Source organism: Anabrus simplex, chromosome 11, assembly GCF_040414725.1.
Source record: "Anabrus simplex isolate iqAnaSimp1 chromosome 11, ASM4041472v1, whole genome shotgun sequence".
In the NCBI taxonomy this organism is placed as follows: Eukaryota; Metazoa; Arthropoda; class Insecta; order Orthoptera; family Tettigoniidae; genus Anabrus; species Anabrus simplex.
The window spans coordinates 10404048-10431576 of NC_090275.1; the positions used below are offsets into that span (position 1 = coordinate 10404048).

Here is a 27529-nt window from a genome sequence, read left to right on the forward strand (position 1 = left end):
AAAATTCTTCAACAACTGCTTTACTTCCCTAAAAATTCCAAAAATATGGAGAAAATCCAAGGTGATCGCATTTCTGAAACCTGGAAAGGAACCTTCGAACCCCAAAAATTTCAGACCAAACTCCTTACTCTGCCACCTATACAAAATAATGGAAAGAATGTTGCTCAATTGCTTAATGGGAGTAGTAGACCAAGTCCTAATCCCTCAGCAATGTGGCTTCCACCCAGGAAAGAGTTGCAGAGCACAGGTTTTACATCTAACCCAGCACATTGAGGACGGGTTTGAAATGAAGAAGATTACTGGTGTGGCTTTTGTGGACCTCTCAGCCGCCTACGATACAGTAAATCACAGGATATTATTACACAAACTTTATAGAATGATTACAGACATCAAGGTAACCAAGATGATAGCTACTCTCCTGGAAAATCGTCGCTTTTTTGTCGAATTCCAAGGACGCCGAAGCAGATGGAGGAATCAAAGGAATGGACTACCTCAAGGCAGTGTACTGGCTCCTATTCTTTTCAACATCTACACTAATGACCAGCCATTACCAGAAAATACTAAAAGCTTTATCTATGCCGATGACCTTGCACTTACTACTCAAACTGATACCTTTGATGAAGCAGAGATCTCTTTAACTGCTGCATTAGAAGAGCTAGGTACCTATTATGAGAAAAACCAACTCAAACTAAATCCAGCTAAGACTCAAATTTGTGCGTTCCATCTGCGGCATGCGCAGGCCTCTCAGAAACTCAAAGTACTATGGAAGGGGAACTTACTGGAACATTGCTTTACACCAAAGTACCTTGGAGTTATGCTGGATCGCACATTGACATATAAGAAACATTGCCAAAACCTGAAACAAAAGATAGCTGCCAGAAACAACATTCTACGAAAGTTATCAGGAACAAGTTGGGGAACACAACCACAAACGATTAGAACATCAGCTCTAGCTCTATGCTATTCTGCAGGAGAATATGCCTCCCCGGTTTGGTACAGGTCAGCTCATACGAAGCAGGTCGACATCGCTTTAAACGAAAGCTGCAGGATCATTACTGGATGTCTGAAACCTACACCCATTGAGAAGGTCCAACTTTTAGCTGGTATTGCTCCCGGTGAGATTCGAAGGGAGGTAGCAGCTAACAAAGAAAGGCTCCAGGCATCTTCTTCAGAAGCACATCCTCTCTATGGATACCACCCAGCCACACAGAGGCTAAAATCTAGGAAAAGTTTTCTCCGCACATCAGTTAACCTTGAGGGGAAAGCAGAGAATGCTCGAGTCACAATGTGGAAAGAAAGAATCCACCACCTTTCCAACTGGATAGAGCCGAAGGAAAGTCTTCCATGTGGACACCAGGAGAAGTGGACAGTATGGAAAGCCCTTAACAGACTCCGTACAGTAGTCGGCAGAACCAAAGTAAACTTGCGGAAGTGGGGCTTCTCAAGTGATTCATCACTTTGTGATTGCGGAGAGCAGCAGACGATCCAACATCCATGTCAGTGTGTTTTATGTCCTTCGATGTGCACTATGAAAGACTTGATTGCAGCCTCCCCCAACGCTATTTACGTCGCCCAATACTGGGCAAGCATCATCTAGCTCTCGAATATTGTTGCTCTATCTGTGATTGTATAATAGACTTGTATATTTGTATAGTAGGAATGTAGATATCTTGTTGGTTTTTGTTAAATATCTGTAAGTAAAGTTGATACTTCTGACACGAATAAAGAAAGAACTATTTACATTTTGTATTGAAAAGGTGGACCCAAATAATACATTAATTTACTCTATTGTAAATAGCATACCCACCAAGACACATGGCTAGTGCATACCATGGAGGCCAATGCGTAGGCTACTTGCAGCCACTATGAGAGACTGTCTCATTTTTAAAAATTGATGCCTGCCTGGCCATCAGATGATAAAAATGTTGATTCCCATAGGGAACCTGAAATATTTGTTCCGTTTGAGTAAATTTATAATGTCCAATAATGGACCAACTATATTGGTATTATAAATTTACTCATTCGGAAGAAAATTTCAGGTTCCCTATGGGAATCAACATCTTTAGCATGTGAGGAGTTGCGCTGCGACGTGAGTGCGCGAATTTCGGTTCACCCTGTATTTTTGTTACCATATCTCAAGTATGGTCATATGTCTACCTCAGTCAATTTTCATTTATGTTCATATTGACATAAAGAGCAGGCAGCGAGACATGGGGACACGTGGAGTGAAACAAAATGTCTGTTTATGTCTACTTTATTCTTTTGTTGGAAATAGTTCAATTGTATGTCTATTCCGTAATGTTTAGTTCCACTTTCTGTAAACACTAAATTAATAAAGAGATAGTTAAAAAAGGGTTAGGAGTTGGATTTGAAAGGATCATTGAATGTATGGCAAGTGTGAGGAGTGTGTTCAAATCTGGAGTAGGAAGGGAGAAGGAGAGCAAACAATAAAATATGCGGAAGTATGCACTTAAAATACTGCAGAGGAAACTCGGATCAACTGCCTGATGTACAGGATGATACCTTTTTGGCCTGTAATACCTACTGCACAAAGTTGGGGTTCTGCTCCCTACGAGGGCAGCTAAGAATGGCACTGTTCTATCTAACTGGTTACTATTGGAAGGCAAGGCTCTTGTCCAAATCCGAGAGTAGTTGTTCAAGAGACTGAATAATCACATGGAAGAAGGTGCAGAGCAATGGGATCAGAGATGTCTGTGAAATGGTACAAAATGTCAAGTAATTATAGGCACTCTACCAAATGATGTTACTCAGATACTTTTCTGCAACTCACGGAACACGTTAGATTACTTACTCCAAAGATGCCAGCCACACTTGCTGAAGAAACATCAATAAACATTAATTTGATACAGTCTAACAACGTGAATGCTCACTCTAGAGATTACTTACGTGGCTGTGAAAACTGAAAACCTACATCATCAGCACAGAGAACAACACTATTTTCAGTCCCTTGCAACATAACCTGAAGGATGCCTTGAGGAACAGGAACTGGAACAGAATGGGAAGGACTCTTAAAAGCTGGAAAATGGTAGTTCTTTAGGGCTTTGAAAATCTAGTACCGTCTAAGTTGGGAACAGGGATGCCAACCTGTATGATAATTATTGGGGCATACAATAATTTTGAAAACAATTTATGATAATGCTGAGGCATTCTCATGGAGCAATTTTGCCTTGTTCGAACGCTTAACATATAAGGAGGTTGATAATTATCATGACGTAGATATTATGTAAGCAAACCCAGCAGAAGTCTGATTCTCTTCCATAGTAAACCGCAGAAGCAAAGGTCCTGCCCAAACATACCAAAGCTTCCCGCGATTCATTCAAAACCACGAGTACAAGCTGTAGTCCTGTGAGCCTCATATAATAGAACTCCTCCTCCTAAGAGCAGTTGGTGTTTTCGCTACCTTGCACCGCAGCCAGGACGGTTATCTTAACGTGTGTGGTAGTTTTGTCAGTTTAGCGCTGTATTTTATTTTCAGTGGTTCACGAATTCCTGTAATTTTACGAATTAAAATTTCATAACAATGAGTGACAATGAAAGGAAAGTCAAAAGAATAAAATGAGGAAAAACTGAAAAAGTAAAGAACAAAGGTGAAAAGATTTTTAAAAAAGCAAAAGCATGGAAAATATAACTATACTTTTTTTAAATAGGAACAGATCTGCCTATCTTTGGGATGAAATATTTCTCATATTAAAGGTGTCCTCTAAAAAAGAATAATATTGAAAGAACACTATAATTTTAAAATCTGTATGATACTTTTGCATTCCTAGGTTGGCAACCCTGACCAGAGTAGACTAGAAAGACATTTGGATAATTATTGTTAACTCATACAGAGGACAGAAGGCCATCATGAAAGTCGATGGCCAAATGTCTCCACACAGCAGATATTTACAGAAGCATTCATAATCCAGAAAGTCAATGGTGAAATTATTAAAATGCTGTATGCTGATGATATTGTGCTGACTGCAGATAACATATAGGAACTTAGCCTTGAATGTAAACAAAATACTTGCTCATAACTAAGAAAACTAAATCATTAGATCTGAAAGGTAGAGGAGAAAAAAAGACTGCAATGGTCAAAAACATCTATGTGAGCAGAGAAACTCCAGCCGAAATTTAAAGTTGAACAGAAGGCTAAGAGCTCCTCCAGGCTGTCAAGATGCAAGGTGCTACAGCAGAAATCTGGACCACATCAGCAACCTAAAGGGGAAAATCAGAGTCCTTTGAATGGGGAATCAACCGGCATAGCAAGATCATAAGAATATTGAGGGTTAGAAACTGAAAGGGGGGTAGGTAGAATATTTCGGACACGGGAAGAGAAATAGATAATTGTAGGTTTACAGGTATTGGTGTATGTTAAAACCTTCAAAAATTCAATGTCTCAGACTTTATTTATAGCCCAATAGCAGACCGTTCTGTTGAAAATTTTTTGTAAATCTTTGGATTAGTTTTAATGTTATGAATTAAAAAAGTAAGATGTTGCATTTCAGCAGTCAGGTTTACTTTTAGTGCGTTAGTGCATGTCAGACAAAATGTAATTGCTCACTTCCTATACAGTACATTCTTCTCTCATAACTTCTAAATTATGTGCTGTACTCTAACAGCTTCCTGGTTTTAAACTGCATAGCTTTCCACCCATTTCGAGAAATAGTTCATGGCTACCAGGATGTTTTTGTTTCTAGTCTCTGTTTCTGGAAGTGGTCCCTTACATTGATCACCATTCTCTCAAAGGGACTTCTCACATTGTACTGGCACATGAGTGCTTTCTTCCTTCCTCTTGGTCCATTCCCAGCAGCACATACCTCACACTTCCTGCACCATGTTCTGACATCATCTTTGCAGTTTACCCAGTAGAACCTCTGTCTAATGTTAGCCAGTGTTCCACTCACACCAAGATGTCCTCCAGAACTCCCATTATGCAGGTATTGTAAGACTTCAGGAATCTTTATTCGAGGGACAAAGATCTGTATTCTTGCAGATGTTCCATCTGAATCCTCAATGAGGCACTTTAATACACCATTTTGTACCTGTAAGGAATCCCACTGAGCCCAAAAGGACTAGAGTGGTGGGCCAAGTGGAGGAATTTCTTCCCAAGAGTGTCAACGTCCTGTTTCCCTCCAGTGAATTACCTTGCTTGTGCCTGGATCTTCACACCGATTTCTGCGAATTTCTATAGGTTGCCATATGTCATCCACTACCATCACCCTTCTTGCGTGACCACCTTTCATTTCCTGCAGAGAGCAACGATTACAGTCCACTGGACATGGCCTTGTCGACAGAGCGCCGGCATTCTTGTGGATTGTTCCTGCTCGATGCTCAATCTTGAAACTGTATTCGTGCAGACGTTCTATACACCTGGCTATATCCTTCCGGGTTTCTAAACTGCATTAGCCACTTCAATGCACCATGATCTGTTCATGGCAGAAATCTTTGACCATACAAGTATTTAAGGAAGTGCCCCACGGATTTCACCAGAGTTATCAATTCCCACCTGATCACACAGTAGTTTCTCTCTAAGGCTTGGACAGAGTCTTGCTGAAGTATGCTATGCTTTCTTGACCATTGTGCATCTGGGATAACACTCCACCTATTCCTATATTACTGGCATCTGTGTCCAGTATAAAGAGACCTGAAGTACATGGGTAGCTCAGAAAGGGGGTGGTGGTCAGCAATCAATGACTTAAGGTGTTCGAAAGCTGAGCGACTGCAATTGTCCCATGAGTAAACCCGTCCTTCAGTAAGCCTTGTAAGGGTTTAGCTATGCTGGCAAATCCGGGCACGAATATCTTAATGCAGTCAAACATAAAGACTGCATTAAGGTATTCAGCAATGGGAGAGCATATGGTTGAAAAGAATCATAAAGTTAGAGACATTTCTAATGACATGGAATTAATACATTCGGCCAAAAAGGGAAAATTCATGAATGCTTTAGAAAGTTTAGAAATTTATCTTTCTCGAAAAAATTACTTTGAATCAAGATTAAATGAAACAAGTACAGATGAGAACCCATTGTATAAATTAGCGTTTAATCATTTAAGGAAGAAAACTTGAAGATCTAAAGTTTATTTAGGCATTCTCATTGAACATCATCAAAATATAAAAATGTTATGTAACAATCATTTTCATAATATTTCACTAATGTTTATTCATTGATATGGTGAGCCTGTTGCCATTTCTTGATGGATGCAGTATTTTTGTATCCGTCTCTTGACACAGGCCAGAGCAAAGTGTAGCTTCCACCGAAGTCCCAGTCCCATCCATGGTTGTGACAATATGGAAGCTGCTGGGGTATGAATGGTGCTGATTATTGACATTCAGAGCACGACCAGTGTGTCTGAGTGGTATGAAAGGTGTTGCTCATAGGGTCAGTTGTGCTGCAGTAGCACTTTCTGGTCCAGTGAGGAAAACAATGGCAAACTACCTCACTCCTCATCTTGCCTAGTACGCCTCATTTGGGCTCTGAAATTGGTTTTAGCAGTTTCCCTATAACTGCATAGCCTTTGGTGGTTCTATTTGAGTATCCAGTCAGCCTCTGGGCTAATGACCTAACAGACAGATGGTGAATTAGGATATAATAATTCTTTAAATTGTGGGCTAAACAAAAGATAGTGTTATATTGTTTTTATTCCTTGATTTGACTTCACTGATGAAGGGAATGCATATTGTTCTGAAACATGTATGAATTAATATGAATTAATAAAGTAATTTTCAATCATTTAAAGTGTATTGACGAGGTGGACCCAACATAAATTATTGTAAATAATTTCTTTGATAGATTTAAAAAAATGTAGTGTAAACATTACATGATATAATATTGAAAAGGTGGACCATTTCTGGCATAATTTTTGTTAACTTCTCTTTCATTAGATCCCATCTGCACAATCTCACCGAGATATTTGAAGCTGTTAACTCAATCTTACTATACCTTGTTTTTAGTTATTGGGGAGCTGTGGGGATATTAGTCTAGTACTTTGTTTTTTCAAAGGACATCCTAAGTCTAGCCTTTTCAGCGTGTTGTTCCAAAAGATGTATCTGTTTCTAGAAAGGATCGCTAAGTCATCAGCAAAAGCTAGACAGTTGATATCAACACCGTTCTTTGAACCTCCAATGTATACTTGGTTCCGTGAACATTTCTTGTCGAGTTCTTTTCCCCATTCACGGATATGAATTTCATTTTAAATGGACCATATTGAACTGTGATTACAATTAAATTAAAAATTAAGAGTAAAATATTTCCACCTTTTCAATACAAAATCAAGTAATGTGGGTTACATTACACAAGAAACATTTATGGGAACTAGTTTCGACCTTTTTGTAAGGTCATCATCAGCCAGTTCGTGAGTTGCACAATGTATCAGATAGTTCATCGAATTTGTAAAAAGTCTCCCAAATTATTCCTCTTGAATTCTTCCTTCAACAGCTAAGAGCATTAATTTATGCATTTTATGCATTAATCCAAAATTTTACAACAATTGACTCTTTCACATTTATAGTGCCAAACCCCTGTGTTTTCACGACTTTTTACAATTTCTATGAATTATCAGATACATTGTGCAACTCACGGCTTGGCTGATGATGACCCTAAAAAAGGGTTGAAACTAGTTCCAATGCTTGTTGTTTTAAGGGGCCTAACATCGAATGTCATCGGCCCAACTAGTTCCAATAAATGTTTCTTCCTAATGTAACCCACATTACTTGATTTTGTATTGAAAAGGTGGAAATATTTTACTCTTAATTACCGGGCAAGTTGGCCGTGCACATAGAGGCGCACGGCTGTGAACTTGCATCCGGGAGATAGTAGGTTCGAACCCCACTGTCGGTAACCCTGAAAATGGTTTTCCACGGTTTCCTATTTTCACACCAGGTATATGCTGGAGCTATACCTTAATTAAGACCACGGCCGATTCCTTCCAACGCCTAGCCCTTCCCTGTCCCATCATCGGCATAAGACCTATCTGTGTCGGTGCGACGTAAAGCAACTAGCAAAAAAAAAAATACTCTTAATTTTTAATTTAATTGCATTCACGGATAACCCTTCTCCAACATGCTCTGCCTTACTCCTGTTTTAATTGCAAACTCCTTTGAAAATTTACCCATGAATTTTACTTTAGAGCAGGTGAGAGTTAGGGTCTGCTTGATAATTTCTGTCTTTTGTCATCCACTCCGAATTCAGTCAAGATGTCAATTAACATTTTATGGTCGACCAAATCGCACGATTTCTGAAAATCTACGAAGATGACTATCAGATCTTTTCTATACCTGGGGAAGAAAGGTACTGTTACAAATCTAGGTTTAACACCGACTTCTCACTGAGCCACTGAGACACTAATACAAATGCAATGCTTGATAACTTCTTCATAAGTCTGAAGCTGGAAAGAGTTACTGAACATTGGTCTTATAATAGCAGGCTACCTATGTCAGAAAAAACAAGACATTTATAACTTCTAAATTTCACCCTAATTAAACATGAGAACCTCTGCCACAGTCATTCCTGTTTGGTTTCACAAAGGACTTCATTCTTAAGTGTTACGCGCCTCCAAAAAGTAAAGCACCGGGCGGAGGCGCGCGACTGTGAGCCTGCATCCGGGAGATAGGGGGTTCGAATCCCACTGTCGGCAGCCCTGAAGATGGTTTTCCATGGTATCCCATTTTCACACCAGGCAAATGCTGGGACTGTACCTTAAGGCCACGGCTGCTTCCTTCCAACTCCTAGGACTTTCCTATCGCATCATCGCCATTAAGACCTATCTGTGTCGGTGCAACGTAAAGCACCTAGCAAATAAAAAAAAGGCAAGCAGTAATTCCTCTTAGCAGATGCAACCACTCAAATGATGTAGTTGTTGAAGATGTCTTATTATTTCACTGCATTGTCCTACATAAGAGGCTTGCAGTGGTGCACTAGCCGCCAGCGTCTTGGAAAGCTGTAGCAGTCCAACTGACGAGCCCACTGCTACACTGGGGCGAAACACTGGTAATTTCACGATTGAAAAGGCCTAAAGAGCTTAATATAAGTCTTATTATTCTTCATTATAATGACACGAAATCTGGTGCAGATACTCTGAACCAGATGGTGCAAGCCTATACTTGCAAGAAAAAGACAAACCACTGGCATGTATTCTTTATGAACCTGATTGGTGTTTGTGGTGTGGTTTCCCACATAGTATGACTAACTCTAAACCGCGAGTTGGCCATGCAGTTGGGGGCGCACAGCTGTGAGCTTGCACCCAGGAGATAGTGGGTTCGAACCCCACTGTCGGTAACCCTGAAAATGGTTTTCCACGGTTTCCTATTTTCACACCAGGTATATGCTGGAGCTATACCTTAATTAAGGCCACGGTTGATTCCTTCCTACTCCTAGCCCTTTCCTATCCCATCATCGCCCTCAGATCTGTGTCAGTAAAACATAAAGCAAGTTGTAAAAAATATTTTAAACCCAAGTGGAAGAATTCTATAACAAAGACAAGGCGAAGGTTCTTCTTGATCGACTAAACAGAAAATCTTATCGAAGAACAAATAAAACAAAGGCCAACAATTGGTTTACAAAGAGCAAACTTTGCACCAGTTCAAGCTACTATTCCAGATCCAGCTGAAACTTCAACAACTGCACCAATAGAACCCCCCCAAGAAAAATAAGTGCTACTTACGCGATACTAGAAAAGGTCGCATTCAAAGACAAGTATGTGACAAGTGTAAGAAAAATGTATGTTCAGAACACTCTGTGAAACAAAATGCTTAAAATGTAAATGGTTCTAAGTAGGTACTATATGTGACAATGTACGATGAGTAATTTCATGAAGTTACTGCCTGTAACTTGTACATATTTTTTTCTTGTAAGTTGTCACCAGAATGTTTCAAATAGGCACAGATTGCCTTAACCCAATCACTGCCAAACCCGTATATATAAATTTCAGAACTCTGTGCCTTATTCGCCAAACCCGTATTGTACCAGGAACCATTAATGGCCTGGAACATTATTTCGTTATGTCAATTAGCTGCAACGAGACAGCCTAGCGTGTGAGGGACAGCAATGGCATGACTCAGGCAGCCAAAAAGCAAGCTATCTACATCAGAAATTCCACGTTGGAGGCCGACGTAATGAGAACATGAACAATAGCTGAAGAACATACCAGAAGTATTTCTACTAACTTTATATCCCGTGGAGATATCTAATAATGACCTACACCATCTTGTAGCCCATGATTTAAATGTCAACAAGTGTAAATGTCATTAAAATCGGCCCACGGAGTTAAAAGTTATTCCATGGTAAAGAAATGCAATTTTATCAGAAGGGGAGGAAAGCTAACACAGCTACCTAGTATAAAAGAGCAGGCATCTGCTCTGGTAAGACAGTTCTCAACTCACAGCAGCCATGTAAGCATGCTGTAGAATGCGGATATATACTGACCGAGCAAATGTCATGGGATAGCGGAGCAATGATGCGCAGGTGTGTTGTCTGCGCACCACACGCCCCCTGTGCCAGCAGCAGTTGTATAGGAGACCTTGTGAGCAGTGGCTGTGCATGTGACTGGTGTAACATGGAATGTCATCGTGAGCTGACACAGTTCGAACGGGGTATGGTGGTCGGTGACCAACGGATGGGAAGTGCGATTTCAGAAGTGGTGCGGAAATTTGGCTTCACACGATCAACCGTGTCCAGGGTGTATCGTGAATGGTTGAATGCGGGTGTCACCGTCCACAACAGACGAACGACCCGCCGTCTAGCCACCCTCGATGACCATGAACCGGTGACATCCGAGACGGATTGTCAATAGTGACAGACGGGCAACCATGCAACAAATCACGGCTCAATTCAATACAGGCCGTGCTAGACACACCTCCCAGTGGACATCCGTAGGAACATGGGTTCTATGGGGTATGGGAGCCGGCGCCGCACACGGATGTCACTGTTAACCAACGTCATCGGGCACAACGACGTGCATTTGTCGCCAGTCACCAGGGTTGGACACGGTAACAATGGCATAACGAGATATGGTCGGACGAATCACGATTTCAACTGCACCATGCCGATGGGAGGCACTTGGCGCAGACCTCATGAAGCGATGGATCCCGCCTGCCTCGAAGGTGTGGTCGAGGGCGCTGGTGTCTCTGTTATGGTCTTGGATGCATTTTTCGGGTATGGAATGGGCCCCCAAGTTGTTCTGGAAGAGACTTTGAATGGTACGCGATATGTTGAGCTGCTCGGAGACCATCTCCACCCATTTTTAGCCTTCCAGGATCCAGATGGTTCTGCGGTGTTTCAGGATAACACGCAGCCACATTGCTCCCACGTCGCCCGGGAATGGTTCCAGGAACATGCAGCGGAGGTCCAACGACTGCCATGGCCACCCAGGAGCCCCGATATGAACTCTATCAATCATATCTGGGATGTCCTGGAACGCCATGGATCCTGCACCCACGAACAGACCAGCATTGGCGGCCGCTCTGTTAACGATTTGGTGTCACTGCGTCCAAACGACTACCAGGGACTTGTCGACTCACTTCCACGGCGTCTCACTGCAGCTCGCAGGGCCAGAGGAGGCTCCACACGCTATTAGGTGACTATCCCATGACATTTGCTAAGTCAGTGTACATCTCGAGAATCAAACTTAGTTATCGCATGGCAATATTATGCATCCAGTGAACAGTGTCAGACTTAGGAAATTTTCAAGACTTGGTAATTCTCACCATTCTTTAAAGTATTTAACAGTGGTGTGATAATTTACTTTACATCTTTGACTTTAAGGCAGAATAACTTATGATTTTCTTCGAGACTGAATAACTTAAAACATTTTACAGCTGATGAACGTGTACAAGCTAATGACATTTTACTTGCGAGTATTTAGTATACTGAAACAGGCTATCTCCTAATAGTGTTTTTAAATACATGTCTAATGACAATTTTAACTATCAGCATATTTGATCTTTCGTCGCGAGTGCATGAAGTTGTACTTCATTCTACTCTCCCGCAATAAAAAATTGTGATTTGCAGAGCAGTGCTCATTAATAATTTACTGCTAGACTTTGTACGTGTGCATTTAACATGACACTGTGTTCGTCATCTGATTTATAAAAATCTGAAATAGATAAGACACTCGATAATCATTACTAGTCAGTTGAACTTTATTGTGTTTTTAAACCCAACAAAAATGCATTAAAACCTGACGAGTGTCTATTATAATCATATCTACCAATCAACGTGGGATTGGAGACGTGGTTTCAATATGGGATCGGAGACGTGGTTTCAATGCGGGATTAGAGTTGTGGTTTCAGCTAGGGACATGGGAAGTGTTCTCAACGGAGGACTTGGACGTGGTTACATGGGTGATATCAAATACCGGCTGCCAAGTGTGTCAACATGTGGTTCGGTGAACCGCATATCTTTACAATCCAGTCCTGAGTTCCAGATTACAGGTTTTTCAGACTCTCTTTAAAATTCCACAAAACTAACTTTTCATTGGTAGAATATTATAATCAGTGACTCTTGATAGCAGTTCAACAAACAATTTATTAACTCTTACTGAGAATCGTAGTATTCCAACAGTATTATCACAGTGTTCAAATTTCAATTTGTAAAGATATAATAACACCGAACTTTGAAAAAAATGATTTTGCGATACTTTGTGAAATTTCAAGTGTTAAACATGTAAAGAAACTCTAGAAGAGATTTTAACAATTCCATGCGTTAGATTTTTAGAAAAACTTTACATATTTCCGAGTGAAAGAAACTTGATTTAAATTACAATAGTTTTCTTTTGTTTCACATAAGTTCAAGAAAGAACTTTAAGAACTTTTGAAGGAAAAAGGATACTTTGAAAGAAAATTTATTCTTGGAAGGGCAAATATTCATTATAATTGATTTGATAGTAACTTCAAGACGAAAGTGAATCCGTTTATTTTATTTTTTTCTGAACAAGTAAATAATAGGGAAAGTCAAGTCACAATCGAGGAAATGAATAAATTTTGTTTTAAAAAAATCAACTATTATTTTGATCAGCGTATACCTTTCTCTGTACCTGCTCCACAAGGATCTTCCACCCCTTTGTTGAATCTCATGCCCTTATCCCCTATTCTCCATCTTTTCCCTGTACAGTACATATACGTTTTGTTGCAGTGCCTACTTTGCCGCTCCCATATATGTACAAGATATAGTGTCACGCTTTAAATTTCCCATAAAATGTTCAAGGTAAGTTCACTCTTGCAGATATCCCACTCCTTTATGCGTGTTTTGGAAGCGATATGATATTATTTCGTCTTCGTTAAAGTGTAAAATCTTTCCCGCTGTATCGCAGCCATCGCATCTCGCATAACTCCGTCATTTCTTGTAGACGATGTAATTGCACGTTATCTCATAAATAGTGATTCTGGAGAGGATGTTTTTGAAGAGGAAGACAGTGAGTATATTACGGGTGATAATGAACACCAAGAAAGTGTAAGTGCTAGTGTTGAATCCTGTGAGGAACTTCACCTCCCTCTGTGAAGAGGACGAAGGCATCTCATATTAGGCCTGAAAAGCAAGCATCTGCATTTTTGTGGTTATCAGGTACGTTTCCCCCAGTTGTGCATCATTTCGATGACACCATTTCTGGAATCGCTGACAGAAATCTTTGTGATAATTCATCAGAGATTGACTTCTTGTGCTTTCTAACTCACTCAATAGAGCAGGTTATAGTTGAATCTACTGTCAGTTATTACAAACAGGTGACTGAAAAATACCCCCCCTTTCGCCTAAATTAAGGCTACAGTCGTGGGTTGATCCTACAGTGGAAGAGATTTATGTGCTTTTTGCCTTGACAATGCTCATGAGCAGGATATAAAAGCTTACCATACAGTAGTAGTGGTTTTTAAATGGTCTCCTTTACACTTTGATTTTTGCACAAATTATGTCAAGAATTTTCATGAACTCGGACACTTCTAGAGACCATTCAATGTATGCTAATGATTCTTGAGTGTATTTTAAGCCTGTATTCGACGTATTTCAAGCCACTTTTGAATTATATTCCAGTAATAGTATCGTTAAAAGATAGTTCTGAAAGTGCTTATTCCTCAAAGACGAAAAAAAAAACTCGGTCGGGAGGACTCGCCTGGTCGAGAAAACATGGCAGTGAAAAGGTTAAAATGTATCTAAATATGACTTAATTATTAACAAATGTGTATTAATGTAGCCTATATGAAGAGTAAGGAAAGCTGCATTTCATAACAATGTCCAGTGGACTCATCTCAGCCAAATTAAGTTGTGAAAAATGTTCTGCTTCCCAGGGTAAATGTACTGCACTTCCATGTAGTAAGTGTTGTTCAGGATTTAGTACGTTCCTTTGCACCAAGACAAGATGTGCCCATTAAGTGAAACGCCATCAGTAGTGGCACTGAACAGTTTTAAAAACCGACTTGTTTTTAAAGCCCAGCAACTATCAGATTAACTTGGCTTCTAGATATTACTTTATATGTCCACCTCAGCATTACATCAATAAGGAGGATCAGGAATTCTACCAGAAAAGGGCTGCTCCAACATCATCCAAAGATTCTTACTGAATACTGCTTTAGGTGGCAGTAATGACAAAAGTCATATGAGCTAAAGACTCTGTTTGGAGGTAATCTCCCAGCCATATCTCTCAGTTCTTGCATCAACAAGCCACAACTTGCACTCTCACCTCTTCAGACCACTCAAGAAATTCCGAGGAGGTCAACGCTTCAAACAGATGAAGTGAAATCAGTTGTTCACAGGAGACTACAGAAATCAGAATTCCATGAACAATCCATATTCAATTTTGTATTATATTGGGGAAAATAACACGAGACTTGGTTTATATGACGAAAAATGCCTGTAGTTTATGTAGACTGTTTTTCTATTCATTAAATATTTTGTAATAAAAAAATGCTGACAGTTACTTTTGATGCCCTCCTATATCAAAGTGTATTCACATATTAGCATCAATTATTTGAATGTTTAATGCTCTTTCCTGAAAAATCAGGTTTTCAGACTTGCACATTTTTATGCTACTGTACAACTTCAGATACATCACAAGCTAATATCATGCCAGCTTTTTTAACCCATTAACGCTCACACTGTTTTATGGTTAGTTTGCGTACATGAACAGTGGCTAAATACACTGACTTAGCAAATGTCATGGGATAGTCACCTAATAGCATGTGGGGCCTCCCCTGGCCCTGCGAACTGCAGTGAGACGCCGTGGAAGTGAGTCGATAAGTCCCTGGTAGTCCTCTGGACAAAAGCCCTCTAGTATACCTCTCAGCCTTCCCACTTCGCTTGGCTTGTGTGCTTCTTTGCGAACATCACGTAGGGACTACTTTGGCCGCTGTGGCGCTAGAAGCATGGACGAGACGCGCGCTGAAGGCATGTTAGGGACAACAAGAAAGAAGGAGTAAACAATGTGTTGAGTGTCGTTTCTTTATGTAATTTACTGAGATTGTGTTGCGATATTAGTGGAAGTACAGAATATTTCATCATAAGAAGGTATGTAATGGTAGTACTTTATTAAAAGAATTAACAAGGCATGCTTAAATCTCGCGCACCGTTCGATCTCATACCCTTTTAATCTAATTTCTTACTTCACTGAAGGCTATTGTAACATATTTGCTTTAATTAGTTATTGCTTACGATCTTGCCACAGGCTACATTAACTTGGCATATTAATGTCCTATTGAAGGTTTCTATCAATCAGTAGCAATCGTGTATTGCTGCGAGCCTTGCTGCACAAGCCGGAGTAGTAAAGTGAAAGGAGTATCATTTCACGAATTTCCCAACCGAACTGACCTCAGAGAACAATTGCTTAAAGCTATATCAAGAGCAGACTTCAAGCCCAATTTAAATTCTAGATCTTCTGTGGTATGTAGCCTTCATATTCGTGAGTGTGACTATCGACCTGGATTGAAAATTAAGAAACTGCAGGATGCTGCTGTTCCCTCTGTTTTCCCTTCTTATCCATCTTACAAAGTCCAACAGATCAAAGCAGAACGTAGACCTATTATAAAACATTCAGTCATTGCAAAAGGTAAGAAACGGAAATATGAATCAACTGAGCCAAGCTGTGACGAAAGTAATACTTCAGGTATTTGCCTGCACGAGTGTCCCGCAAATCATGACTTTCATCGTTCCGTTGACGTCCAGTGTGACAGTTTGGACGAGAAGCTACTCAAAATAGAAACAAATAAATTGCGACTAAAACTGTGGAGTACACGGGCTAAACTTTCACGTCTTGAAAACGAACTGAATAAAACTAATCAGGAGTTGGAGATTTATAACAATAATTAGGGGCCTTATTTTCTGGTGAAATAAAACTATTGATTTCGGTGTTAAAACTGACACTATTTTGGTAGGTATTTCGTGAAATAAATTGTTATACTGATCGATGTTTCCTACGAAATCTTCCTTGTAGTAGCGTATGGGGTAAATGTAACTAACTTTTTGATAAGGGGTTTTAAAGTAAACCCTTGTAATGTATGATTATTATTAAATCTTAGAAAAACCAAATATAAAAATTGTTATAGAAATACAGTAAATATATAAATCGCTTATAATTTGTAATGAAGTTAGGTGATCTGCCCTGTGATATACATTTATACATAGCCTACATTTTTAGACGTTGAATTACTTGTCTCCAAAGTACAAACTAAGCATGGTTTCAACATTAACAGCATGCAGAGTTGTGCGACAGTCAGGAAGTGTCTTTGTGCAAGCAGAGAAGCTCCTCTCGCTGACCACATTCCGAGGTAGATGTCGGAAATCATAATGCTTGCGAACACTTGGATGCAAATTCACTGTGGTCTTTTATAAAACCTCCTAAAACTTTGCTAATACTGTCTTCTTTCACTTCCTCAACCAGATGTGCTTTCATTGCATTTTGCAAAGTCATATAGCTCTGGAAGATGTTCATGGAGATGCTCTTTTTCCCCGGTCGGCGATGAGTATCTCAGATGGTTAAAGCGCTGGCTTTCTGACCCCAATTTGGCAGGTTCGATCCTGGGTCAGTCTGGTGGTATTTGAAGGAATTCAAACATGTCAGCCTCGTGCCAGTAGTTTACTGGCACGTAAAAGAACTCCTGCGGGACAACATTCCAGTATCTCGGCGTCTCCGGAAAATGTAAAAGTTGTTAGTGGGACATAAAAACAATAACATTATTACTACTCAAACAGGCGATTTATTTACAATAGGCCTACCAATACCGTCATATTTTACAGTAAAGACAGTATTATTTACCTTTCCTTTTATATTCATTCTCTTCCTAATCCAGGATTATCCTATTTTTCGAGAGGAATGTTGGCTTGCATGAATGCTTTTTCTGTGTCTATTACAAATTGCTCTCTATAATTTTTCAACACCTTTATGATCTGTAAAGTATCGTTGATTGTTATTTGCCGCTTAGAATTATGTTCATTTGCTTCATTCTGATTCTCTGCAGTGTATATCGCACGTTTCCACTTTACGAATATTACCGGTACACGATTGGTACATTAGAATCTTTCTTGCAGGATTAAATATAGTTCGCGAACCTTTTTTTGAGCCCTGAACTCCATAGTGCTGAATGGGAACTAGGGCTCAAGAAAAGTTCGCGTACTATACTGTACATAGAACCCCTCACTGTTGTATTCCTCGGCCCTCGAAAAACCTGTTGTGACTTCAGTTTTCGGCATTTTTATACTTAATTGTTGGACATTTGCCGATAAATGTTTGTAAGTAACGAACTCTCATTGCTCACTGCTGTATCTACGACCGGTCTTGTATCGTGTTACGACCACAGCGCTATTTGCTGTAATCGACAACAGATATTGATTTTTATCGACTGCTTTAGAGATCACGGAACTAAATATACATACTTTCGATACACAGTGCTTACCGCTTTGTGTGCATTTGTGACGAGAATATACAGCGCTATCAAGTAAATGAGAAGGAAACTACAATAGTCAAGTTCTCAGAAGCATTTAAACATTTATTGGAAAGCTCTTCCGGTGCCATTTCGCATTTTCCGCACCAAGTGGTGTATATTTCATGATTATTTGCGCAATTCGTGCAATAAATCAAATTTCGCGAGTTCATTTTGCTAAAATACGGTGTTTTTAGTACCTGGGAAGGCATATATAGACAAGAAAGAAGATATCAAAAAAACTCGTGCATATCGTTATTACCAAAAAATACGGCCCCTAACAATAATTAACATAAAGCCTTGTCACGAATAATTAAAACAGCCAAGCATGATCCCTCAAATGCCAAGTCTTCATTCCTTCTTAAGCAAATAGTGAATTTTGAGAAATGCTCTCCGAGACAGACAGAATCCACGGTGAAACACAGTATAGTTTGGGAATGCATATCGCCCAAAGGTTATAGGTATGCTAGGAAAAATATACTGAAGGTGCCTTCTAAGAGCACATTGTCCAGGTATTTGGGTGATACTTCATGCGACCACAGGAGTTACGAACCTTGTGAAAGAGAGATTAACCTTAGAATCTGAATGTTTGAATGAGGCTGAAAGAGTATGTTCCTTGATAGTGAATGAAATGGCAATAAAACAAAAATTGCAATATGACAAAAAGCTAGATACTTTCTTTGGTCACAAAACCACATCTGTTCCAGATAATACTATATCCGAAATTAAGAATGTCCAGAATGTGAGGGAATCTGAAATTCTCGCCAATAATTTGCTTTGTTTTACGACAGCGGGGTTATGCCCACTTGTTCCAAGACTGCACAGCGACTTCCAGCCGCGTACTTCTTTAACAAACGAATCTCAGCCAAGGAACTGTATAATTTGACACTGTCTGTTATCAGAGAGATTGAGGCTTGTGGATTTCTTGTAATACGTCTAGTTATAATACCAATATAAATGGTCCGTTATTGGATATTATAAATTTTCCAGCTCATTCCTGGTTGCCAGTGCACTAGCCAGCGTCTTGGTAGGTGTGCTAGGTACCAACTGATGAGCCCAGCCTAGCACATGGGGGTGAAACGCTGGCAACCAGGAATGAGTTAGCTGGAAAATTTATAATGTCCAATAACGGACCATTTATATCGGTATTACAAATTTACTCATTCGGAACAAATTTTTCAGATTCCCTATGTTAATCAACTTCTATATCACATGTCTAGTTTCTGATAATCATAAGACCAATGTTAATATGAGACGACTTTCCAACAGCAAGATTTTGAAGCCAAAAATTACTCACCCAAATGACACTTATTTCTTGCATTTGACCAATGTCACATTTTAAAGAATGTAAGAAACACATTTTTAGAGAAGACCATGTTTGACGGAGAAGACACAATAAGTGACTCACGTGAAGAATTTATATGAATTGCAAGCAAGTCAAGTGGTAAAACTTGTTCGCTTTCTGACTCGAAAACATGTAAGCCCAAACAACATAGAAAAAATGAACGTGAAACGAGCGAAGGACATATTTTCTACACCAGTAATAACAGCTCTGGAATATCTCCAAAAAAATTCTGGACATCCGAAAGCCCACTTGTTCCAAGACTGCACAGCGACTATATACTTCATGAAAATGATTCAGAAATGGTTCAATATCTATGATGTTAGCAGTCACAACAACACTAAGTTTTGCCCTGATAAGGTCCATTTTTTCAACATAGATGATGACAGGTTTCACTGGCTGGAGAGCGAGTTTCTGGTATATCTTAAGGATGTGAAGAAAGCATGCCATGAGCAAGGGGCGAGTTTTCTCAGCAATGAAACTTACGGGGCTATTCGGCTAACTATGTGTTTTACAGTTCTCTGTATCCGATACTTATTGTCGTCTGGCTTTCATTTTGTGCTAACTAGAGTATTTAACAGCGATTCCCTAGAAATGTTCTTTAGCATTTTGAGGAGAACTTCAGACAACAATGACATGCTGGATACAAGGGCTGTAGTGCTTGCCCTCAACAAAATTTTGAAGATAGGAATTCCTTTCAAACGGCGAAATCAACATACTCGTGAGATGAAGGTTATTAGCTGTGTCAAGTCATCTCAATCAGTCCCATCGGAAGTGATCCCTAACATTCCAGGAACAGTGACAGAAATCCTGCAAAATCTTCACAAGCCACATTGTACGTATACTGACTTTTACAAAAATTATTTACTGTTGGTTATTAGATAACAGTATTCTAAATAATAACCATACCGGTATTATGCAGTAAACTTAATACCCTTTTTTCTTTTACAGGTCTGGAGGTAGTGTCTATTAAACTTACATCGCTTGCTTTCCTCAGTGGTTTCGTTGTGAAGGAAATAAGAAAAGAAGTAACTTGTGAATCATGCCGTAGCCTAATTCAACAAGAAAATTGGCATAATTTTTAAGCAAGATCGGTGTAATGTCTTCTTCTATATCCATCAGAACGGTTGGTGTGGATTATAAACATTGTTAATGATTTCGTGTGTGAACCTGCAAAATTTGTTGACACAGGAGCTTATACGACTTTAACTACCGTAGTTCTGCCTGTTTTCAAGAGTTCGGAGGTTTTAAAGTGCAACTCAAATGACAGTTCTAATCATGCTGAGAAATTAGGTCAGGTAACCTGCAAAACTCTTATCCCGAGGATCTTAAAAAAGATTGGAGATGAGTTACTGAACGTTTTGAGAGGGTAAAATACTTAAACAGTAAGCCGATCAACAGGAAAATCATCAGAATGTAGGCCTAACAGCTGTGGGGAACAGCGTGCCGCTCGTTCTGACTGGCCACGCTTGCAGCGCTCCAGTGGAGAAAGTGAGTACTTCTTGATGTTCGCATGTATTCTTAAAGTGGAGAGGCTGATGTATACTGGAGAACGATGTCTGGACGCAGCTGACACCCATCGTTCGCAGAGCGGCCGGCAATGCTGGCCTGTTCGTGGGTGCAGGATCCATGGCACGGAGCCTGCGTTGCAGGACATCCCAGAAATGCTCGATAGGGTTCATATCAGGGCTCCCGGGTGGCCATGGCAGTCGTTGGACCTCCACTGCATGTTCCTGGAACCATTCCCGGGCGACATGGGAGCGATGTGGCAGCGCATTATCATCTTGAAACACCGCAGAACCGCCTGGGCGCTGCAGGGCAAAAAATGGGTGGAGATGGTCTCCGAGCAGCTCAACATACCGCATACCATTCAAAGTCTCTTCCAGAACAACCAGGGGGCCCATTCCATACCAGGAAAATGCACCCCAGACCATAACAGAGATACCAGCGCCCTGGATCACACTTTCAAGGCATGCGGGATCCACCACTACATGTGGTCTGCGCCATCAGCATGGTGCAGTTGAAATTGTGGTTCGTCTGACCATATCAGGTTACACCATTGTTCCCGTGTCCATCCGTGGTGACTGGCGACAAAAGCGTGTTGTTATGCCCGATGATGTCGGGTTAACAGTGGCACCCGTGCGCGGCGCCGGTCCCATACCCCATAGAACCCATGTTCATATGGATTGTCCACTGGGAGATGTGTCTAGCACGGCCTGTATTGAATTGAGCCGTGATTTGTTGCATGGTTGCCCATCTGTCACTATTGACAATCTGTCTCAGATGTCGCCGGTCATGGTCATCGAGGGCGACTACACGGCCAGTCGTTCGTCTGTTGTGGATGGTGACACCCGCATTCAACCATTCATGATACACCCTTGACACGGTTGATAGTATGAAGCCGAATTCCCGCACCACTTCCGAAATCGCACTCCCCATCCGTTGGGCACCGACCATCATACCCTGTTCGAACTGTGTCAGCTCACGATGACATTCCACGTTACACCAGTCACATACACAGTCAATGCTCACAAGGTCTCCTATACAACTGCCGCTGGCACAGGGGGCGTGTGGTGCGCAGACAACACACCTGCGCATCAGTGCTCCGCTATCCCATGACATTTGCTCAGTCAGTGTATTTAGACACTTCAATAAAGTTGAATATGCTTGACACAATGGTTCATGTTTGTGGGTTACTGTAGTCACGTCTTAGTTTGTGAACCATGGGCAACGGCTGAGTGGCCTAGTAAGTGGTCCTGAGAGTCGAGATACCAGTTGCTATGGAATGGGAGTCGGCATCTCGGACATATTCTGAGTCGTGGCCCTCCTTGTGCTCAGGCAGCTAGGACTATACAATTCACCAGTGGTCCATAACCCGTTAGAGGAGAGATCCTCACTTGGACTATGTGCAAGCAGGGTAGCATCCTGCTTCATGAATTTACCGAACTCAGAACATTTTAAGCAAGCCACGAACCTATGGGAGTAGTGGAGTCCCACTCCCATTTGACAGGCGAGGGACTCCTTGGAAACAACTTAGCGAACGAAATAGAATTCGATGGGGAGCTATCAATATTAATGGGGCTTATGGAAGAAAGAAGGTAGAACTTGCTGAGTCAGCAAAGAGGATGCATCTGGATGTGCTAGGAGTAAATGATATTCGGGTAAGGGGAGATAACGAGGAAGAGATAGGAGATTATAAAGTGTACTTGACTGGTGTTAGAAAGGGAAGGGCAGAGTCTGGGGTAGGGCTCTTTATCAGGAATACTATTGCACGCAACATAGTTTCTGTTAGGCATGTAAATGATCGAATGATGTGGGTAGATTTGTCAGTTGGAGGAATTAGGACAAGAATTGTGTCCGTGTATTCACCATGTGAGGGTGCAGATGAGGATGAAGTTGACAAGTTTTATGAAGCATTGAGTGACATCGTGGTCAGGGTCAACAGCAAGGATAGAATGGCGCTAATGGGCAACTTCAATGCGAGAGTTGGGAATAGAACTGAAGGATACGAAAGGGTGATTGGTAAATGTGGGGAAGATATGGAAGCTAATGGGAATGGGAAATGTTTGCTGGACTTCTGTGCTACTATGGGTTTAGCTGTTACGAATACATTCTTCAAGCATAAGGCTATTCACCGCTACACATGGGAGGCTAAGGGTACCAGATCCATAATAGACTATATCTTAACATACTTTGAATTCAGGAAATCTGTTAGGAATGTACGAGTTTTGAGTAATTTTCGATGATACAGACCACCATCTGACATGTAGTGAACTAAGTATCTCTAGGCCTAAGGTAGAGAAAGTGAAATCTGTCTGCCAACTAATAAGGGTAGAAAATCTTCAGGACGAGGAAATTAGACAGAAGTACATGGAGATGATTAGCGAGAAGTTTCGAACAGTAGACAGTAAGCAGGTTCAGGATATAGAAAGTGAATGGGTGGCGTACAGGGATGCTGTAGTAGAAACAGCAAGGGAATGCCAAGGAACAACTGTGTGTAAAGATGGGAAAAGGCAAACATCTTGGTGGAATGATGAAGTGAGAGCAGTCTGTAAACATAAAAAGAAGGCTTATCAGAAATGGCTCCAAACAAGGGCCGAGGCAGACAGGGATTTATACGTAGATGAAAGAAACAGAGTGAAACAAATAGTTGTTGAATTCAAAAAGAAGTCATGAGAAGATTTTGGTAATAACCTGGAAAGGCTAGGTCAAGCAGCAGGGAAACCTTTCTGGACAGTAATAAAGAATCTTAGGAAGGGACGGAAAAAGGAAATGAACAGTGTTTCGAGTAATTCAGGTGAACTCATAATAGATCCCAGGGAATCATTGGAGAGGTGGAGGGAATATTTTGAACATCTTCTCAAAGTAAAGGAAATTATTCTGGTGCTGTTGCAAACAGCCAAGCTCATGGGGAGGAGGAAAATGAATGTTGATGAAATTATGCTTGAGGAAGTGGAAAGGATGGTAAATAAACTCTGTTGTCATAAGGCAGCAGGAATAGATGAAATTAGACCTGAAATGGTGAAGTATAGTGGGAAGGCAGGGATGAAATGGCTTCACAGAGTAGTAAAATTAGCGTGGAGTGTTGGTGAGGTACCTTCAGACTGGACAAAAGCAGTAATTGCACCTATCTAAAAGCAAGGGAACAGAAAGGACTGCAACAACTATTGAGGTATCTCATTGATTAGTATAATAGGCAAAGTATTCACTAGCATCTTGGAAGGGAAGGTGCATCCAGTCGTTGAGAGGAAGTTGGATGAAAACCAGTGTGGTTCCAGACCACAGAGAGGCTGTCAGGATCAGATTTTCAGTATGCGCCAGGTAATTGAAAAATGCTACGAGAGGAATAGGCAGTTGTGTTTATGTTTCGTAGATCTAGAGAAAGCATATGACAGGGTACCGAGGGAAAAGATGTTCACCATACTGGGGGACTATGGAATTAAAGGTAGGTTATTAAAATCAATCAAAGGCATTTATGTTGACAATTGGGCTTCAGGGAGAATTGATGGTAGAATGAGTTCTTGGTTCAGGGTACTTACAGGAGTTAGACAAGGCTGTAATCTTTCACCTTTGCTGTTCATAGTTTACATGGATCATCTGCTGAAAGGTATAAAATGGCAGGGAGGGATTCATTTTTTCTCCATTGGCTTCACGTCGCACCGACACAGATATGTCTTATGGCGACGATGGGACAGGAAAGGGCTAGGACTGGGAAGGAAGCGGCCGTGGCCGTAATTAAGGTACAGCCCCAGCATTTGCCTGGTGTGAAATGGGAAACCACGGAAAACCATCTTCAGGGCTGCCGACAGTGGGGTTCGAACCTACTATCTCCCGAATACTGGATACTGGCCACACTTAAGCAACTGCAGCTATCGAGCTCGGTGGGAGGGATTCAGCTGGGTGGAAATGTAATAAGCAGTTTGGCCTATGCTGACGACTTGATCTTAATGGCAGATTGTGCCGAAAGCCTGCAGTCTAATATCTTGGAACTTGAAAATAGGTGCAATGAGTATGGTATGAAAATTAGCCTCTCGAAGACTAAATTGATATCAATAGGTAAGAAATTCAACAGAAATGAATGTCAGATTGTTGATACAAAGCTAGAACAGGTCGATAATTTCAAGTGAGATTGAATCAAGGTGTAGTAGAGCTAATGCAGTGAGCTCGCAGTTGCGATCAACAGTATTCTGTAAGAAGGAAGTGAGCTCCCAGACGAAACTATCTTTACATCGGTCTGTTTTCAGACCAACTTTGCTTTACAGGAGCAAAAGCTGGGTGGACTCAGGATATCTTATTCATAAGTTAGAAGTAACAGACATGAAAGTAGCAAGAATGTTTGCTGGTACAAACAGGTGGGAACAATGGCAGGAGGGTACTCGGAATGATGAGATAAAGGCTAATTTAGGAATGAACTCGATGGATGAAGCTGTACGCATAAACCGGCTTCAGTGGTGGGGTCATGTGAGGCGAATGGAGGATAGGTTACCTAGGAGAATAATGGACTCTGCTATGGAGGGTAAGAGAAGTAGAGGGAGACCAAGACGACGATGGTTAGACTCAGTTTCAAACGATTTAAAGATAAGAGGTATTGAACTAAATGAGGCCACAACACTAGATGCAAATCGAGGATTGTGGCGAGTATAGTAGATTCACAGAGGCTTGCAGACTGAACGCTGAAAGGCATAACATAATGATAATGTATGTATGTATGCTTGACACAAGCCATTGGTATTGAGCCTTATTGAATTTGGTGGTGTCTGCAGACGTTCAATGGTTTAACACGTTGAGTGCCGAGCCGATTGTAGCACACTATTCCACTGGTGCCAGGCATGTTTTTGAATTGCATTCCGCTGGTGCCAAAGCAATTGTACGCGTTGTAGTCTGTTTATATAATCATGGGATGTATTTATATGATGTACTAAGTAAATTTTATCTCACCATACCACGGTTATGTGTGACGCCATATGGTGTCACATCAATTTTTAGGAAAGATAAAATATAGTGTGACGCCATATGGTGTCACAGAATTTTTTGTCATGGAATGTGCAATACGAATTTCAATTACAGGATATTTATTTGCTAATTCAAATTAACGCAATATTTATGAAAACCTAGTAAAATGCAAAACAAGTACTTATATTACATTACATATTGTTGTGAACAGTTTTCTGATAACTCTAAACATGAAAATATGCGTCTCAGCACACCCGAGTTCTTGTTACTCATAATTTTTTCAAACCTTATTGGCATCGTTGTTCAAACATCGTCCTTTGTACACTTGTTTCATGTGCTGTTTTCATATTTACGTTTTGCACATCTGATCGGGAAGTTAAGGGGAACGCGCTAACTATACGCTACCTCGCTGCTAGCGCAGCTCGACGCAGCCCGGTTGATTCACGTCCGCTGCTTCACTCCTCCATACCTCTTCGCCACACCCCGATACTCCCGCGGCACTTCAATTTTATGACTATTTATTTGTTCAATTTTGGCGTTTAAACTTGCGCTGGGTACATGCAGTTTTCACCTTAGCATTCTACTGCCTCCCACGAATATTCCTACCAAATTTCAACCAAATCCGAGTGTAACACATGTATGTGTTCCCTCATAAGTTTATTACCAATATCTTCCATTTTTTATATTTTTGCACAACTATATAAACTGAGTGATAATACGTACGTAAACGAGGAATAAACAATGCCTGGCGCGCTTCCACCTGTGACAATGACCACTGGCCAGTCAGTGGCTTCGGAAGAATACTGTGGCGCCACATGGTGGCATAGAGTAAAAATACATAGCTGGAATAGACCCTGAAGTTCGCCCTTCACGTAGTACCAATTTTAGCGCATAGATGCCACAGCTGATTATCTATGGTGCATCGCCTGAAACTCAACTGTGCCGCCATATGGCGTCACGCCAACTCTGATTTCAAGAACAGTGTGCCGCCATATAGCGTCACGTGGCACCCAACGTGTTAATATTTGGCCACTTTGTTCTGTGTGTGTCATTTCCTGCACTGTGCTGCCATTTGGGACTAAAGTGGCTAAATATTGAGAGAGTGAGTTCTTGCATACATAGCAGTATCACATGTTGTGTATATTCTCAGTTTGTTGCTATATATTGAGTGTTATTTTACATACCGTTATTCATGTAAGTATAATGATTTTTAACTGTTGTCAATAATCTATGTGTAGCTAAGAGCTAACAGTGCACATATTTAGCCACCAGCCTACTGTCGGTAGAAATGAACAGTGGCTAAATATTTAGCCTCCAGGTTCTGAAATTCGTTTGAAAGGGTTTTATGAAAAAAAAAAACCACAATATCAAATCAAATGACATCCAACGAACAGTTACAGCAGCTACAAATAATGTTCTTCTAATAAAAAAAGTCGATCACTCAGGGAAAATTTAGGTGGCTAAATATTTAGCCACTGACCTATAAAAGGTTAAACACAAGATCAACAATAACAAGTCTTTACCAAAAATTATTTTAGTTAACAAAATTTGATACTGTGAAACTTTGAAAATACACTGGGTTTTTTATTCCTTGGGTTCTAGTGCAAGTTTAGTAAGGGTTTACTAGTTTACTGGTCTGCGCATGTCTTTGTAAGTTACAGCAGAGAACCTCTCAAAAGGCCACTATTTTGTGGCAGTCCCCTGGTCTATGTTCCCTACTTGGTAATGAAGTCTGTCTGCTGTATATTGAATTCTGGGAGTGACACCTTATTGAACCAACAGCAGTGTTTGTTCAGCAAGCTGCTATGGAAAATGTCCCTCATTTTGTGATATTTT

General features: G+C 40.7%; 1 protein-coding gene across 2 annotated transcripts in view; it reads right to left on the reverse strand.

Annotated features, from left to right (window-relative positions):
- Positions 1–27529, reverse strand: part of LOC136883282 (serine-rich adhesin for platelets) — a 314874-nt gene that overhangs the window by 258993 nt on the left and 28352 nt on the right. The gene's annotated exons all lie outside the window — the stretch shown is intronic.